The sequence below is a fragment of the Hemicordylus capensis genome, chromosome 13 (assembly GCF_027244095.1).
Source record: "Hemicordylus capensis ecotype Gifberg chromosome 13, rHemCap1.1.pri, whole genome shotgun sequence".
NCBI classification, from domain to species: Eukaryota; Metazoa; Chordata; class Lepidosauria; order Squamata; family Cordylidae; genus Hemicordylus; species Hemicordylus capensis.
In genome coordinates, this window is record NC_069669.1 from 14,685,579 (window position 1) to 14,704,211 (window position 18,633).

The 18,633-nt window shown below is 49.5% G+C and overlaps 1 protein-coding gene across 5 annotated transcripts in view; it reads left to right on the forward strand.

Moving 5' to 3' along the window:
- ELFN1 (extracellular leucine rich repeat and fibronectin type III domain containing 1) overlaps positions 1–18,633 on the forward strand; it is a 282,167-nt gene that overhangs the window by 9,919 nt on the left and 253,615 nt on the right. For 4 of the 5 annotated variants that reach the window (XR_008311980.1, XM_053276162.1, XM_053276166.1 and 1 more), the window contains exon 2: positions 76–214. The gene's annotated coding sequence lies outside the window, so the exon portion shown is untranslated. Of the gene's footprint in view, positions 1–75; positions 215–13,340; positions 13,945–18,633 lie in introns of those variants that run through there. The other variant, XM_053276163.1, reaches the window with a different exon arrangement.

Below are 18,633 nucleotides of genomic sequence, written 5' to 3' on the forward strand. Positions count from 1 at the left end.
GCTGCGCTTCCCGATAATTGGGTGAAGCAGCCAATGTTTTATTAACTGCTCTTTCTCTCTGTTTTGCCTCGTTAGGCCTTCTCCGAACCTGCTGTGTCAACAGTGTATCTGCCGCTCCGTAAAAAAAGACCTGTCAATCTGCGGACTCCTGACCCCGAGACATCTTCCTAGCCGGACTCTAATAGAGAGGCAACCTGAATCAATCCAGGCAACGGTTTGGTGTTTTACTCCTTCCTGCCTTTAATACGATTATCAGTGTCTGGTTTAGATTTGACTAAATATATGTCTAAACACCTCCCTCAAAACTCCTTTTAGCGCATTCGGGAAGGCAGATTGAGAAGCATTTGTTTATTTTTATCTTGATATTTGATTGGCGAAGATGTCCTTCCTTGCAGTCAACACTGTCATTCTAGCAATGTGAGTGTTGTTGTTTTTTTAAATGTACTTGGGAAAACAGGCGGGGGGGAGGCACCCATATCACATAGACCAGGGATTCTCAACGTTAGGTCCCCAGATGTTATTGGACTTCAACTCCCATAATCCCCAACCAAAGACCACCCATATGGGATTATGGGAGTTGAAGTTCAAAAACATCTGGGGACCCAACGTTGAGAACCCCTGACATAGACAACTTTATAGGCACATGAAGTGCTTGCAGTTTCACAAGGAAAGCAAAAGAAAGTGTGTTCTCGGAAAGAGGCCCCAACTCCTCAATTTTCTGCTGACAGTTGTATTCAGACTTAACCAACTATCTGCAAAAATAATTAGCCCCTGGCAAACAACCGCCTTCCCAAAGCTCTTTTTTATTAAAAATTCAAAGGGAGATGATCATCAAAGGGTGGTTGTCCTCGTCATTTGCCTCTGCAGGCACATCTGGAAATCCCTTCCTTGGGTGTTATTCATCCTGCAAATATTAGAGTTCTTGCAAATATTAAAGCGAATAGTACAAAATGCCAGTAGTCTCCAATGCTCTCTCATCCAAAGGTAACCACGCACAGGTACACTCAGGAAGCTGCCTTATACCAAGTCAGAGAAATTAAAAAGCGGCTTGTAGCCAAACACAATACACAAGCACAATACATCAAGAATCCATATATGTAATCCTGTTATATCCATATATGAAGTTCTGATGATATCACATATAGAGACCAACCCAATATACTATAGTTATAGTTGCCACATCCACACTAAAATATGTTTGGAAAGTGCTATTTTTAACCCAAAATCTATCTAAAATTATATACACAGATCATACATAGTTAGATCACAATGCAGCAAGAGTGGATCTTTCCATACAAGGACAAAGAGAAAAGTCTCTATTGGAGAAAACCGCCATAGCCAGAAGATGGACCTTTTTAAAAATTACCTTTTAAAGATTTACCTTTTTAAAAGATTACTTTTAGTCCAGGTAATCTCTAGAGCCAGCGTGGTGTAGTGGTTAGAGTGCTGGACTAGGACCGGGGAGACCCGAGTTCAAATCCCCATTCAGCCAGGAGACTTGCTGGGTGACTCTGGGCCCGTCACTTCTCTCTCAGCCTAACCTACTTCACAGGGTTGTTGTGAGGAGAAACCCAAGAATGTAGTACACCACTCTGGGCTCCTTGGGGGAAGAGTGGGATATAAATGTAAAAATAATAATAATAGTAGAGAAGCCAAATAAGAACATAAGGACAGCCCTGCTGGATCAGGCCTGAGGTCTATCTAGTCCAGCATCCTGTTTTCCCACAGTGGCCCACCAGATGCCTCCAAGAGGCCCACAGGCAGGGGGTGAAGGCTTGCCCTTGCCCTCTCTCCTGCTGTAGCTCCCCTGCAAATGCAGTTTGACCATGGACTGCACTTCCTCAGTGCTAAACCGAGGAGTTTCAATCTCCCAATAATACGTCCCATGTCTTACAAATAGAGGGGTCACCTCTCAACTAATATCAATACTTCACACAGCAGTGTGCCTGTCGACCCTGCCTCTCCTACCTTCTGCATGCAAAGCAGATGTTCTACCACAGCTCCATGCACTAGGGAGGACTACCCCTGACATTTCTCACCTTTAGGGGATGTAGGGAAGTGGGGGGCATAAGAGTATGTCCCCTGCTAACTTTGCAGAGAGAAACTTTTAAAAGTGGTGGTTCTCTTCGATGTAGCAAAGAGGGGCCCGCTGTCCCTATTCATTCCAATGTAGAATCCCTCCCAGGGTCTCTTGCTGGTGTCTCCCTTGTGTTTCTTTTTTAGATTGTAAACCTCTTCAGGACAGGAAACCATCTTCTCCTTCCTTTTGTTATGTGAACCACTTTGACAGCATTTTTTGTTGTTGAAAAGTGGCGCATACTTATCCTAAATAATTAACAGTACTCTACTGTTGCTTTTGGATATTTTTGCTGATCAACGCTCCTCCACCCCTTTGTTAAACTGTGATTTATCTCACACTTGCACCAGGCACCTATCTGGAGAGAGGCATATTTATTTGAATCTAGTCCACACATCAATTGATGCATTATTAATGGATTATAAGTAATCGGCAACTAATTGCTTGAAGGGCAGTTGGTTAATCAGCTTTTCTTCTTTCAGTTGACTTCTCTAATTTTAAGGCAATAATAGGATGCTGCTTTCTAAAGAGTCAGACTTTTGGTCCATCTAGCTCAGGATTGTCTTCACAGACTGGCAGAGGCTCCTCCAAGGTTGCAGGCAGGAATCTCTCTCAGCACCATCTGGAAATTCCAGGGAAGGAACCTGGAACCTTCTGCATGCAGTGTTCAGGTACTCTTCCAAGAGCAGTCGCTTCCCCTAAGGGGAATATCTTACACTGCTCTCATGTAGTATCCCATTCAAATGCAAACTAGGGTGCACCCTGCTTAGGTTTTCATGCCACGATCAACTCAACTCTCCTCTCTTAATATAGTATTATTAATATTACTTATTTTATTATTATTATGTTGTAAATAATACAATAATATTTAGTATTGACCTGCCAATTTCTTTTACTTGTACTTCTGTAAAACATACAAATTCAAAAACATTGATAACAAAGAAAGTTCCAGGGGAGGGGAAGGCATTTAAATTTGGAGAATATAAACAACGTTTTGCAAGAGCATTTGAGACTTAATAAGTTGATTCAGGATTTGTGCACCCCAATCTTCATGTCTAGGAAGGACCTTTTGATTGATTAAGTGCGGTCAAGTCAGTGTTGACTCTTAGCAACCACATAGATAGATTCTCTCCAGGATTATCTGTCTTCAGCTTGGCATGTAAGGTGTCTCAGTGGTGCATTCATGGCTATTGTAATCGAGTCCATCCACCTTGCTCCTGGTCGTCCTCTTCATCTTCTCTTTCTTCCAACTTTCTCCAGCATTATGGACTTCTCAAGGGAGCTGGGTTTTCACATAATGTGTCCGAAGTATGATAGTTTGAGCCTGGTCATTTGTGCCTCGAGTGAAAATTTTGGATTGATTTGCTCTATGATCCATTTCTTTGTTTTCCTGGCTGTCCATGGTATCCTCAAAAGTCTTTTCCAACACCAAAGTTCAAAAGCGTCAATGCTTTTTCTGTCTTGCTTCTTCGAAGTCCAGCTTTCACATCCATAGAGTATCACGGGGAAAACCATTGTCCAAATGATTCTAATCTTTGTAGGTATAGACATATCGTGGCATCTAAATATCCTTTCCAAGGCCTTCATTGCAACCCTACCAAGTGCTAGTCTGTGGTGTACTTCTTGACTGCTGGATCCTTGACTACTGATGGTTGAGCCTAAAAGGCAGAAGCTATACACCTTTTCCATGTCTTCATTATCAATTCTGAGGCCAGTTGCTGTACCTGTTAAGGGATTCTGATTCTAGCAATGGGAGAGAGAAATGAAGGTAGCAGGTATTGAAGCTGCTGTAGAACTGCTCAGTCACTGCCTGACAGTTGCTGGTGCAACATTTCCTTCTGCCCACTCTAATCGGGTGCCTTGCTGGACAGCTCCTCAGCTGCTTCAACACCTCCTGCATGCTCCTCGCCCTGATGGACAGCCTCCGAGCCTTGCCAATACTGTCATACCATGCCAACCATGGTTTCCCCAATCACAGTTTTGAGCATCCATGACTGGGAAACTGTGACTGGTCTCACCAGCTGTGACCCGAGTATCTGCAGTTTGGAGAGATTTTTCAGTGATGGGTTGGGGGGTGTTTCCACAGTTTTGTGGATTTCAGAGGCTCAATCCGCTCATTCCTCTTGCTGACCCTGCCAACTCCTCGCGATTTAAAGTGTCTTCAAGTGATTTTGGAGGGTTTGAGATTTTCCAGACGTTCAATTTCCTCACTCTTCTTGCTTATTCTTGGTGATTTTAAGGGATCCCAGATGATTCTTGGCAACATTGTTGTATTTCCCCCCCTTGATTTTTCAGTCTTTGTGCAACTGCAGTTCCTCTGACCCTCTGTTTCCCTTTGCTTTCAATTGCTTGCCAACTGCGAATTTGCCAAGGGCGAAGGTTTGCTGGAATTGAACCCTCGCGGTTAGCAAGGGCTGACTGTACACTGAGAGACCTAACCACACCACTCAGGGTTGGTGGGAGTAGGGATAGGACAGTCTAGCTGGAGTCGTGTGTCTCTACCTGTGCTTTTCTTGCAGGCTGCAGAGGAACACAGGAAGCTGCCATATGCCGAGTCAGACCACTGGTCTATCTAGCTCAGTATTGTCTGCATAGACTGGCAGCGGCTTCTCTGAGATTGCAGGCAGGAGTCTCTCTCAGCCCTATCTTGGAGAAGCCAGGGATGGAACTTGGGACTTTCTGCCTCCGCAGAGTGACTCCATCCCCTAAGGCAGGGATCCTCAATGTTGGGCCCCCAGATGTTCTTGGACTTCAACTCCCATAATCCCCAGCCAAAGGCCACTGGGCCTGGGGATTATGGGAGTTGAAGTCCAAGAACATCTGGGGGCCCAACGTTGAGGATCCCTGCCCTAAGGGGAATATCTTACAATGCTCACACTTCTAGTCTCCCTTTCATATGCAACCAGGGCAGACCCTGCTTAGCTAAGGGGACAAGTCATGCTTGCTACCATGAGACCAGCTCTCCTCCACTCACAAGACCAGCTCTCCTCCACTGCTCTCCTTGGCATGCTGCCAAGGCCAACTACCGGCCTTCTGAGCATATATCCAGCCAAACCTCTGGTATTTTGGCCAACACCCATGACGTCCAGTTGGCCAAGCCATGACAACCTCTCTGTCTCCTCATCACTGTGCTGTGAGTTTGATGTCCCTCATGTGGGCCATATGGAAATGTCCTCCCCAGGCCTGTGTTATTAAGGTAAATAAGTTTAAAAAAATCTGGGTTACCAGCTGTCAGCTGGAGAAATGCCGCCATTACACTTGCTTTCATAATGTCTGGCAGCTGTATTACATTTTCCTTCATTTCACGGCTGGTGGTGGTGGTGGTGGTATTTAGCTGGGGGGACAGCCCAATGAGAATCTTGGGCTCTGTTTATATACCTTCTCTGTCTTTGTCTCTTCTTAAAATGGAGGTTAATGCTCCAAAAAAAAAAAAAAAAAAAGGTGGGGTGGGGAGGTATAGCTCTGTTTTGAATGCTTTTTGAAGTTTTATTTGGATGCCTTTTAGCGGCTTCTCTGAAATATACATGAGAATGTCAGATCATTAATTTCCGATAAGAGTAATGGAGAGGAGAGAAACCCTTTTTTTATTCCTCAATTCAAATTCCCATCGCTACACTTTATCTTGGCCAAGTGTTATGTGCGGCTGGTTGGTGTATATTTTAACACATGCATATATAACCAATTCCCAATCAAAATATGGGGAGATCGGGAGAATGTGGGCAATTATTCATGGGGAATCTCTCTCAACTAATTCCAGCTTTATTTGGGGGTATCAAAGTCATGCCTTTGTTACTTTGCGGCTGCTTGAATACAGAGCAGGCAAGTAAATGCAGGCATTTGAATACACATTCTTTTCCTTGTACAGACTGGGATGTGATCTGCAAAAACAGGCACACCCAAGAACATTTTTGCATCAGAATACTGCCAAGGGGTGCTGTTCTTAGATCCAAAGTCTCATTCTAAATTGAGCTCCAGTCCTTTCAGTCTGAGTCTCCCACTGCCAGAATGATCAAGCGGCCAATTCCTGTATCGGATAGATACACATTTCCTTTCCTAGTGGCTGGTTCTCACACATGCATGCTCATTGTTAAATGATGATCACATCAAGTGAGGACTTGAATGTATCCCCAAGCCATCATTTGGCAATATGAGCTGGTGTGGTGGATAGAGTGTCGGGCTAAGTTGGAGAAGGTAAAGCTTGTGCCATTGAGTCCCTGTTGACTCCTGGTGGCCACAGAGCCCTGTGGTTGTCTTTGGTGGAATACAGGAGGGGTTGGCCATGGCCATCTGGGGCTCTTGATCTTGGAAAAGAGGCAACTAAGGGGAGACATGATCGAGGTGTATAAAATTATGCAGGGAGTGGAGAGGGTGGACAGAGAGAAATGTTTCTCCCTCTCTCGCAACACTAGAACCAGGGGTCACCCCATAAAAATGAAGGTCGGGAAATTTAGGAACAAGAGGAAGTATTTTTTCACACACTGCATAATCAATCTATGGAATTCTTTGCCATGGGATGTGGTGATGGACACCAGCTTGGATGGCTTTAAAAGGGGCTTAGACAGATTCATGGTGGACAGATCTTTCAGTGGCTACTAGTCTGGTGGCTGTGGGCATTCTCCAGCCTCAGAGGCATGATGCCTCTCAATGCCAGTTGAAGGGGAGCAACAGCAAGTGAGAGGGCATACTCAGACCTCTTGCCTGTGGGTTCCCCAGACATATCTGGGTACCAGTTGCAGGGGAGTAATAGCAGGAGAGGGGGCAGGCCCTCACTTCTTGCCCGTGGGCTTCCCAGAGGCATCTAGTGGGCCACTGTGTGAAACAGGATGCTGGACTAGATGGGCCTTGGGCCTGATCCAGCAGGGCTGTCCTTATGTACTCCCACACAGTCTGAGTTGATGCCTTTCAGCATCTTCCTGGATCACTGCTGCCTAATGGAAGAGTTTCCCAGCATCTGGGAAACATACCAGCGGGGATTCAAACGGGCAGCCTCTGGCTGAGAAGACCCAGGTTCAAGTCCCCGCTGAAATATGAAGCTCACTGCGTGGCCTTGGACCTTGGGAATGGGGCTGTAGCTCAGTGAAAGAGCTCCTGCTTTGCATGCAGAAGATTCCAGGTTCCTGCTTTGGCATCTCTCGGGCAAGCTGGGAGAGACTCCTGCCTGCAGCCTTGGAGAAGCCGCTGCCAGTCAGTGCAGACAAGACTGAGCTAGATGGGCCAAGGGTCTGACTCGGTAGAAGGCAGCTTCCTATGTTCCTAAGGTCTTGTTTGCTAAGCAGAGTCCACCCTGGTTTGCATTTGGATGGGTGACTACACGTGAGCGCTGTAAGGTATTCTCCTTAGGGGGTGGGACTGTAGCCAGTGGCACTTTTACCCCTGGAATTCAGTGCCAAAGTCCAGGGCCTCCACACCCCCTGGGGGCCCCCCAAATCCTCTTTAGTCTGTCCTTGATGCTTAACTTGCGGGGGGTGGGGGAGCTCGAGAAAGGGGGGAGCTCCAAAGGCCTTTATTATTTATTTATTATTTACATTTTCTATCCCACTCTTCCTCCAAGGAGCCCAGAGCGGTGTACTACATACTTAAGTTTCTCTTTCACAACAACCCTGTGAAGTAGGCTAGGCTGAGAGAGAAGTGACTGGCCCAGAGTCACCCAGCTAGTCTCATGGCTGAATGCGGATTTGAACTCGGGTCTCCCCGGTCCTAGTCCAGCACTCTAACCACTACACCACGCTGGCCCTTTAGGTCCAGGCTTCAAAATTACATCTGGGCACAGCTTAGTGGAAGAGTATCTACATGCCAGAAGGTCTCAGGTTCAGTCCTTGGCAGCATCTCCAAGTAGGGCTGGGAAAGACCCCTGCCTGAAACCTGGGAGAGCTACTGCCAGTCCGTGTAGACAGTACTGAGCTAGAGGGACCAGGGGTCTGACTCTCTATAAGGCAGCTTCCTATGTCTCAGTTGCTCTCCGTCAACATCCCACATAACATATAGTCAGACTAATGAGTAGACAGATAACAGTCCTGCTGTATGTTTCTCAGTAGGATCGTTGTGGGAGCAAAGACCATCAATGGTTTCAAATTACAACGTTTTGCAATTTCTGTTGTGGGCTATGATGAATATTTATACGAATATGACAGATATTTGTATTTGTGGAATTTGAGTCCTGACCCACTAGGGGGCAAGAAGACATTTTCCCCCACCCCTCTACATATGATCTTAGACTTTTCTTATACCTGCAGATATAGTCAGGCATGGCCACAGGTGGCATCAAGACATCTTCTCCAAGTGATTGAGAAATGTTGCCCAGCACAGCATGGCTGTTCTCCTTGCTTTCCGTTTGGAAGGTGTCTTTACTATGAGGAAATCCCCCCCCGCCCCAAAGCAGAGAGGAGAGCTGGTCTGGTGGTAGCAAACATGACATGTCCCTTTTGCTAAGCAGGGTCCACCCTGGTTGCATATGAATGGGAGGCTGGAAGTGTGAGGACTGTAAGATATTCCCTTCAGGGGATGGAGCCACTCTGGGAAGAGCAGAAGGTCCCCAGTTCCCTCCCTGGCAGCATCTCCAAGATTGGGCTGAGAGAGACGTAGATTGGGTGCAGAATGGAGAAGCCCTCCAGCTGCCAATCGGTGTAGACAATCTTGAGTTAGATAGACCATGGGTCTGACTCAGTATATGGCAGCTTCCTCTGTTCCTCAGCAGATCTCCCCCTTCTAGCATGTCACCACCATCCTGTCGCCTCATCCCTCTGTCTCTCTCTCTCCCACCTCCATGCGTGCGTCTTAAAGATGCTGTCCAGGCCCGTGGTGCTGAAAGCCAACCTCCTGCTCAAGCGTCTTCTTCCATCCCCCACCGGAGGATAAAAACACGACCATCTGCTGGATCCCATCTTCCCCCCAACCATCCGTGCTAATGAGTTTATCTAGCTTATCAGAGTTGACCTCCAGGAAGGGAAGAGGGGACAGGAATTATGGGGGTAGGTGGGGGAGTGGAGAGAATAAATCACCCTTTCAACGGCCCACCTCTTAAACCTTCTTTTCATCCCCCTCCTGACACGGAAATTGCAGCTCTTAAATTTTACATCCAGAACATCACAAACAACATGAAATATTTATTTCCTCTTAAACAAGGCTGGGGCGAGAAACACCTTCAGGGAATCCTTGCCCGCCCCCCGCAAGACTCAAGGTTCTGCTTTGGCGAATTCCTCTCTTGGAGGCTGCAGATGGCTCCTCTCTTAAGCGCCTTATTTAAGCACGTGCCCTTCAGACAGGGATCTCCAGAGGCCATCTGGCCATTGTGGCTGGGAATGATGGGAGTTGTAGTCCAACCACTTCTGGGGACCCAAGGTTGGTGTAAACCAGGCCTGCTTAACTTGCCCCCCCCGCCACCGGCTGTTTTTGGACTACAACTCCCATAATCCCCAGCCACAGTGGCCGATAGCCAGGGATTATAGAAGTTGTAGGCCAACATCTGCAAGAGGGCCAAAGTTGAGCAGCTCTGGAGTAGACAGTACTAAGCTAGACGGACCAGTGGTCTGACCCCTGCCTGACACCTTGGAGCACCACTGCCAGTCAGTGTAGATAATACTGACCCGGATGGCCCAGTGGTCTGACTCCGTATAAGGCAGCTTCCCATGAACCATTCAGTAGCCCAATGGCTAAAAGACTGGGCTCGGACTCTGGAAGTCCCCAGTTCAGGTCCACCCTTGTCCCTAGGTGGCCCCAAGCAGAGCACCTTCCTCTGAGCCTCAGTATCCCCATCTGCAATATGTGGGAATTGATCCTCACCTACCTTGCAGGGCTACTGTAAAGACTGATGAGATCATGGAGCTTTTGAACTGTGCTTTCTTTTCTCTCTCCCCCCCCCCTTTATTTTTATTACTTTTCTGCATATCAATGTGACTTCCTGCTCATCTTTCAACATAGTTATACTACAACATCCATATTTGCTCTCATGTAAATATTTCCTTCGTATTTATATATCTTGTTATTATGTCCTAGTCTTTGTTTTCATCACCATAGTAATCTATTAGTTCTATTAGTATAACAAATGCCCCAGCTGTGCTTTTCACCTAGCTGTGCTTTTCCAGTGGCTAGGTGTGATTCATGTGTGCCTGCCAGGCAGGGCTGAGCACCTGCAGAGCGCCTTCCTTTCTGCGTGGAGCCAACCCACCATCCACAGCCTCTCCACCTGTAAGACTATTAGGTGCTACTTCTAGATTGTATGTTGAGCTCTGGCTCCTATGGGACGATGGCCGGGCATTGCAGATGGGGCTTGGGGACTGAGTGCTCCTGGCTCCGCTGAGCAATTACTCCCCTCCCAGTGATCCGGATTTTCCCCTCTCACCCTCTGTGAACTTAAGGAGTGGAAGTTTTATATCTCTCCCCCGAGGATGCGAAAGTTTCCTAGAAGTGAGAGCATGCTTAAGCAAGCACCCTAAGCAAGCACCCACCCCCCGGAAGTTACTCCCAAGTTAACACAGGCACAGGCTTAGGCTCCGGGCACACTTTTACTCAGAAATAAGTTAAATTGCAACGAATCGGGCCCCTCCAAGTAAATGTGTTTAGATGCGTTGAGAGGCCAAACTGTTTTCCTTTTCTCCCCCAACAACCCTCTGAAGGCAAGAACCTCAGACCCCCCCCTCCCCTGCATCTCTGCATTCTCTCTCCGCCTGAGAGAAGAGAGAGGCTATTATTGGTCATGATACCTAAATGGAACCTCCATCTTCAAAAGCAGTCTACCTCTGGAAGCCACAGTGGCTGGGGTCATCAGAAGGTGGCATATATTGCTTACGTCGTCCTACTTAGGAACATAGGAAGCTGCCATATACTGAGTCAGACCATAGGTCCATCTAGCTCAGTATTGTCTGCACAGACTGGCAGCGGCGTCTCCAAGGTTGCAGGCAGGAATCTCTCTCAGACCTACCTTGGAGATGCTGCCAGGGAGGGAACTTGGAACCTTCTGTTCTTCCCAGAGCATCTCCATCCCCTGAGGGGAATCTCTTGCAGTGCTCACACATCAAGTCTCCCTTTCATATGCAACCAGGGCAGACCCTGCTTAGCAAAGGGGAGAAGTCATGCTTGCTACCACAAGACCAGCTCTCCTTGTGGGCTTCCTCGAGACACCTGGTTGGCCACTGTGAGAAGCAGGATGTTGGGCCTGATGGTCTTTTGGTCCAGTCCAATAGCACTCTTCTTCCATGAGGGCTCGATCAAACCTTCATGTTCAGAAGCAGTATACCACCAAATACCAGTTGCTGGGAGAGACATTGGTGGAGGGCTATCTTTTGTGAAACCCCCACCTCTGTCCTCAGCCCCTACCTAAAGAGAGCAATCACCTTGCCTGCCCAACTTTTGCTTTAGTAGGACGTTGCCCACAGAACCTGCTAGATCAGGGTTCTCAACCTTGGTCCACTTGGTGTTGGACTACAACTCCCATCATCCCCAGCCACCATGGCTGAAGGCCCTTCTGGTCCTACAACATTTGGGGACCCAAGGCTGAGAACTTCTATCCTAGGCAATAATTAACCAGTTAGTTTCTCAGAGGTCACCTGAGTGAGAAAGAAAGAAAGAAAGAAAGAAGTAAGTGAGCTTTTTAATAGCACCAGGGCAAGGTGGAGGGATGGAGGAAATTAGAATTCAGCAGTCAGAATTTAGGGAGCAGAAAGCAGTGGTGCACTTTTTAGGAACATAGGAAGCTGCCATATACCGAGTCAGACCCTTGGTCCATCTAGCTCAGTACTGTCTACACAGACTGGCAGTGGCTTTTCCAAGGTTGCAGGCAGGAATCTCTCTCAGCCCTGTCTTGGAGATGCTGCCAGGGAGGGGACTTGGAACCTTCTGCTCTTCCTAGAGCAGCTCCATCTCCTGAGGGGAATATCTGACAGTGCTCACACTTCTAGTCTCCCTTTCATATGTAACCAGGGTGGACCCTGCTTAGCTAAGGGGACAAGTCATGCTTTCTACCACAAGACCAGCTCTCCTTTCCTAAAAAACATAGGAACATAGAAAGCTGCCATATACTGAGTCAGACCCTTGGTCTTTCTAGCTCAGTATTGTCTACCCAGACTGGCAGCGGCTTCTCCAAGGTTGCAGGCAGGAGTCTCTCTCAGCCCTCTCTTGGAGATGCTGCCAGGGAGGGAACTTGGAACCTAGATGCTCTTCCCAGAGTGGCTCCATCCCCTGAGGGGAATATTTTGCAGGGCTCACACATCTAGTCTCCATTCATATGCAACCCAAGTGGACCCTGCTTAGCTAAGGGGACAACTCATGCTTGCTACCACAAGACCAGCTCTCCTCTCCCTCAGTATCAGTGCACTGTTGAGCAATATTTCCTGTAAACAGCTCATGTCAAATGATGAGAGAGACAGCTAATGCCCGCTTCTGAGCTGATGCGGAAATGGTTCTTTAATAAGTCCTGACAGCCAATTTCTGTCTTTAAGGCTGGCAGAAGATGCTTGACCTTTGGTGACTGGGTGGTCATCACTCGCTATCACAAACACTTGGTAGCTACGAAGGTGGGGAACTTTTGCAGCTGCCCAGGAGTGGCAGTGGTGGTGGTGGTGGTCCTCCAAGAGCATGCTGTTTGCTGGGGCTGGTAGTTGATTGAGAATGGCTTTGAAAGCTGCTTTTCTAGGCGGCTGCTTGCTAGCTTCAACCCTGTTCAACTTCTGTGTGTATGTATGTGTGCATATGTACTATGTATGGTTTCTTTCTGGAAGTTTTGTAGCAACGGGTGATTAAAAGTCTGGTGGAGGGGGCAACGTCTCTCTCTCTCTCTCTCTCTCTTCCTTCCCTCCGTCTCTCTCGCTGTCTCTCTCAAGGTTTTCCATACAGCTGGAGAGAGATAGAAGGCCTGGTTAAAAAGCGAAATCAAAGTTTACAACCGCTCCCCCCCCCCCAAAGAGTTCTGGGTACAATAGGCGCAGGAAGGAAGGAAGGAAATAAGCAAATAAATAAATCAGGGAGGGGGCGCGGACTGAGGGAGGGGGCTTCTCGTGGCAGGCGATTTGCTCGCTGGCTCTTCCGCGGCCTCCCCTGTATGGCTCCCGTCTTCGCCCAACAATCAGAGGCGAGGCGCTTCGGAGGCTTCAACTTCCATTGGATCTCCCGGGCGAAGGAGTTGCACACAGGCGCTCCCTCCCCCTCCTTCCCCGCCATCCATCCATTCACACACACACATCGCCGGTCCCTCCCCCCTTCCCCACCCCACCCCCCCCTTCCCCACTCTCGGACTCCTACATTAAAGCTTTGATCGCCCTGGGAACGAGAAGGAACCTCTCGCTGTGCGGCTGTCTTGCGCGCCGGACGGCAGCGAATCCAGGGCTGGTCTTCCTTTCGGGGCCTTTGCCAGAGGCATATCCCCCCCCCCCACAAAAAGCCCCCTCCCCCCGGAGAAGAACTGTCAGGGGGAGAGAAGAAGAGCAAGACGAGTTGGCTGCCCCCCCCCCCTCGCGCCCGTCCCTCCTTCCTCTCTGGAATCTCCAAGGCGAGGCGCTCGGAACCAAGAGCTGGCTGGCCGGCGGCTGGGCTGAGGCGCTTCGCCTTTGCCGGGGATCGCGGAAGCTCTCCTCCGGCTTGACGCAGTGACGGCGGCCAAGGGAGAAGCTGCGGCGCCCGCTCCTTCTCTCTCAGGCCGCCCCGAGGATTTGCCTGGCAGAGAGCGAGCGGGGGAGAGGAAGCCGCCGGCCGGAGGGCGAGAGGGAGCGCGCAAGAGAGAGAGGCGGAGGCGCAGGAGGAGGAGGAGGAGAAGCGGCGGCGCTGGCAGCCGAGGCGGAGAGGGGCTGGTCGCCCATCGGCTCCTCCGAGCTGGGATTCCAGAGAGCAGCCGCCGGCTGAAGAGCCGCCCCCTCCTCTCCTTTCCACGTCGGAGGCAGGTAGGCGAGCCAGCCCGGCGGGCGAGCAGGGCGAGCGACGCGGGGGCTGGGGAGCGGAGCAGGGGGCGGGCGGGCGGGCGGGCCGTGTCTCCCGAGGCTTTCCCCTTCTCCTCCTCCTGCCCTGCCGCAATCGCCGAACGACAAGCGGGAGACTTTTCTTTCCCTCTTCGGAGGGGACGGAGGGAGGAGGGCGCAGCAGCAGGGTGGGTCCTGGCTGCCTTCTCCGCAGATCGCGGCGCGGGTCTCCTCCATAGCTGAGCCAGGGGGGCGCACGCCTGCCTCGCAACCCACCCGACTCTCCGGAGTCATTTGCAGATGGGGACAGACACGCGCGCACTCGCCAGCAGCAGCAGCAGCTGCTGTTCCTGCAACCCCCCCCCCCGCCGCGTCCCTCCCCCATCCCGTGACAGATTGTGCCGGGTCAAGCCATTCCGCTCGGCTTTCTTCTCCTTCTCCAACCTGAACCTCTCCTGTGCGAAAGGTTTGGGGCTTCCGCCAGCGCCCGCTACTTCTCCGCCCAAACTTGCCTCCTTTTACGCGCGGGCTGCAGGCTGTGCTTGGATCGCTACTCTCTCTCTCTCTCTTTGGCTGTCGCCAAAACTTTCCCGTGCCCCAGGCACAGTCTGGCTGGGACTATGGCCGGCAGGGTGCTTCTTATCTTGGGGCTGGCTGCTGAGGAGGAGAGCTGGGAGCTTAGCTGGGCTTCTTCTCCCCAGAAGGAAAGGTGGAGGGGGGAGGACTGGGGGGGGCAGGAGGGGGGGCTGATGTATGCGTGCCGGCACCCTAGAGCGCTGATCCTCTGGGAAGAAGGAACTCATTTCAGCACCACCGCCGGCGGACAGCTCCCCGAAGCTCTGGGGACTGGATCGCCTTCGAATTCAGCCTCGCTAGCCTTTTTCAAACGGCGCCCCTCCCCTATTCTAATAGGAGGGGGTCAGCAAACGCCCCCCCCCACGCCGCAGCCCCTTCCAAAGGAAACCTTTCTCTTTTCTCCTTCGCCACTCCCCACCCACTTTCTCCACCTCTCTCTTTTCTTTGGCTCCTGGGTCCAGCTGAAATGAAGGGTCCTCCTTCTGCCTGCCCCACTGTAAGCCGTAAAGCATCTTCGTCACTTTTAGGAAGGTGAATGCAACTGTTGCCTTCGGGAAGGTGCCCTGATCCGGGTGAAATCGCGGCTTCCCAGCTAGTGCTGGCTGGAACCGCAGAAAGGAGCTGGCCAGACCGAGTCTCTCCACCCGATCTACAACCTCTTCTGGAGCAAAGGGAACGGACGGAGATTGAATCCCACCAGCTTAAATCCAAAGATTTGCTCCCCTGGGGTGGTGTGGATCTAGGGGTGGAAACCGGGGGTTGCGCCTAGGGGCGTCTAATAAATTTCAGAAATGTTTCGTTTTTATGTGTTTTTAAGTGTGTGGATTTGGGGGTGAAGAAACCGTGTGTGTGTGTGTGTGTGTGTGTGTGTGTGTGTGTGTGTGTGTGTGTGTGTCTTTGACCCAAAGGACTTCTCTGAAAAGTCTCTTGAAATCTCCCTGACAGGTTAACTTGCGCCTCAGATAAAGCTGTTTACTGATCGCTGTAGAACTTGTCGAAAATGATGAATGACCCTGATTGTCAAAGCGTCTTCCAGAGAGAGAGAGAGAGAGAGAGAGAGAGAGAGAGAGAGAGAGAGATCACTCTTAGCAGCAGCTAGATTTCGCTTCGGATTTCAGGCATGAAAAAGCATGCACAAAGCAGAGCCTATTTGAAACTATGATCTGGGGTTCTCAAACTTGGGTACCCAGTTGGTGCTGCATGACAACTCCCATCATCTCTAGCCACAATGGCCATGGCTGGGCTTGATGGGGGTTATGTTCTAACAACATCTGGGACCTTTGGGGACCCCTGATCTTCTCCACCATCCTGTTTTCAGCATTGGCCAGGTGCTTCTGGAAAAGCCAGGAGCAGGGCATGAAGGCCACAGACAGGCACCCTCTATCTCAGTTGCTGTGAGACAGTAGACTGCTCCTGAAGATGGAGGTTTCATTGGACTATCATGGCTAAGGTTTGTAGACAGAGATGTGTTCCAGGAATGCCAGGACCCAGGTTCAGCCAATCTTGGAATGTGCCCTGTAATAATACAGGAGACTCTCTGAAACCTGTGCAGAGTGCATTTCCTTCCTTGGTGGATAACCAAGTTACTAACCCAAATGTAATTGGCTAGGACTAGGGAAAGTGCTGGCTGGAATAACCTTCCAGATTATGACAAAAAGGTAGGTGTGAATCCCAGAACAACTTTGGTTGAGAAATGAACCACTGTCCTGTATTTACTCCCAGCCCCACCAAGAGATCTCTGAAGAGCCCCAGTCCACAGTCTATTTAAGCAGAAACGCTTGCCTTTCTTTCAAACCAGCTATGAATTCCCACTGATTTTAAAACACAGCCCTGAGTCGCACTTTATGTCCAAGTATCAGATGATCATTGGGCAGGCTGTAAATTTACACCTGTTCATATTACACTGTTAATTTACATCCGCAGCTCTCAAACTTCCAAATGTTGTTGTCGCTGGCGATAATAGGAGTTGTCATACAAGAGCATCTGGGGACCCAAGTTTGAGAACCCCTGATATATGCCATTTATTTGCACCTAGTTGTAAGCTAATAGTCTTCCCACACAATCATCACACACACCCCTCCCATGTCCTTGTTTAATCTGAACTGCTATTTTTATGTCCAAGTGACACACATAGCTTTAATTAAAACTAACACACACACACACACACACACACACACACACACAAACACACATCTTTTTACGCTGAGAAAACATGGCCTTGGAGTCTTGAGCTGATGTCCAGCAATAAGCAGATCTAATTGAAATGAGGCTGGCAGAGAGCTATAATAACCAGCCAGAATGTGTATATATTGGCTTCTCTCTCTCTCTCTCTCTCTCTCTCTCTCTCTCTCTCTCTCTCTCTCCTTGGCATAACAACCTCCTTTCCCCTAATCAATTTTATTTTCTGGGTCAGTGAAATTGGGGAAAGGGAATGGAGAGGGCTAGTGATGATGGCCATCTCAAAATGTAATACTGGGACATCTGGTCAGCACCTACTGGATCTGAAAGGTCCCCGGTGGTGTTGATGTTCCCTTCTAATGGCCAGTGTAGGTTTTACGTTGTAAAAAAATGATGGGAAATTTTGGTGTGTGTGTGTGTGTGTGTGTGTGTGTGCGTGCCAGTGAATGTATTGCAGCTTTAATTAAAATGACAGATGTTTCCGTAGAGTGGCACAGAATTAATGATAAACACAGAGGAACTTGCCAATCAAGGCGACTATTGTTAAACATCCAACGGAGCCTTGCCAAAGAACCTTGATTGCATTTGAATGAAGATGGGCCCACGGAGAGGCCTAGCCAAGCCCACCACCCCCAGCTGTGCTGGAGGGCTGGAAATGGGGCGGGGAGAGGGAACGGCTACCCCCTCCTTCGCCCCAGAACATATGGCGAGGTGATGTTGTGAAGTAGTGTCTCCTTACCCGGGTGCCTAATTGATCTGTGAATCTCTTCAAATCTGGCTTCTGCCATAAATGCACTAAAGTAGTTTAGGCAAGGCATGCTGTGTGTGTGTGTGTGTGTGTGTGTGTGTGTGTGTGTGTATGCATGTGGTCCCTTCTCAAGGATGATTCAGCCTGCATCCTATAGAACTCAATGAAAGAGAGAGAGAGAGAGAGAGAGAGAGAGAGAGAGAGAGAGAGAGAGAGAGAGAGACCAATTGGTCCATCTAACTCAGTATCATCTACTCTGACTGGCAGCAGCTCTCCAAGGCTTCAGGCAGGAGTCTCTCCCGACTCTACTTGGAGATGCTTCCAGGGACAGAACCTGGGACCTTCTGCCTGCAAAGCAGGTGCTCTCCCAGAGAGCTACGGCCCACATCCCCCAGAGGGTGAGGGAGGGAGGGATAGATAATATGCAAGGAAGATAGGTGGATTGATATGATAGGGTGGAAGGAAGATATGCCAGTTCCAAACATTCAATCCCACTGTACTGTCGTTCAGCTGCAGGGCAAATAGAAACTGGGATGGCTCTCAGGGGCTTCTCATTGAATGCTATGGGTTGCCCTCCAAGAGGTGGTTGAGGAGGGGCCTCTGTGAATGATGTCCATGTAGGGCCAGGGACCTGGCTCCCTCTCACCCAGCTTGAGGGATGTGACCCATGCCCACACACTTGCAGATGCATGAACTACAAAATACAGTTCCTGTCCGTCTGTCACACTCTAGCATAACGGAGAAAGAGAACCCAGGATGGGGCGAGATGTAGACCGGCAGGAGACCATTCGGTGTCTGCAGTCACAGGCCGAGCTCCCGCCTCAGTGGCCCACCCTTTCCTTTCTCCCGTAGAGGTGGATGTTATTGTTCCTCAAGAGAAGGCAAGCAGAGCACATAAAGACACCTGCTTAGGGAATCCTTGCATGCACAAGTGGATGCCTCAGGTAATGATGGGCTTTTTGCTCATGGAGATTATCATATCGACTTACTGAGAGAATGGATTTGAAGCACCTTGAATATCCTAAGCCTCATAGATCAACAGCAACATCCCTATCATTATGATGGCTCGTATGCAATGAAGAGGATGGGGTTACTATATTTCAGGGACTCCTCTGTGGTCTGTGCTCCCTGGTAATCCCAGTGTCTAGAGTAAACAGACTGTTTAGTACCTC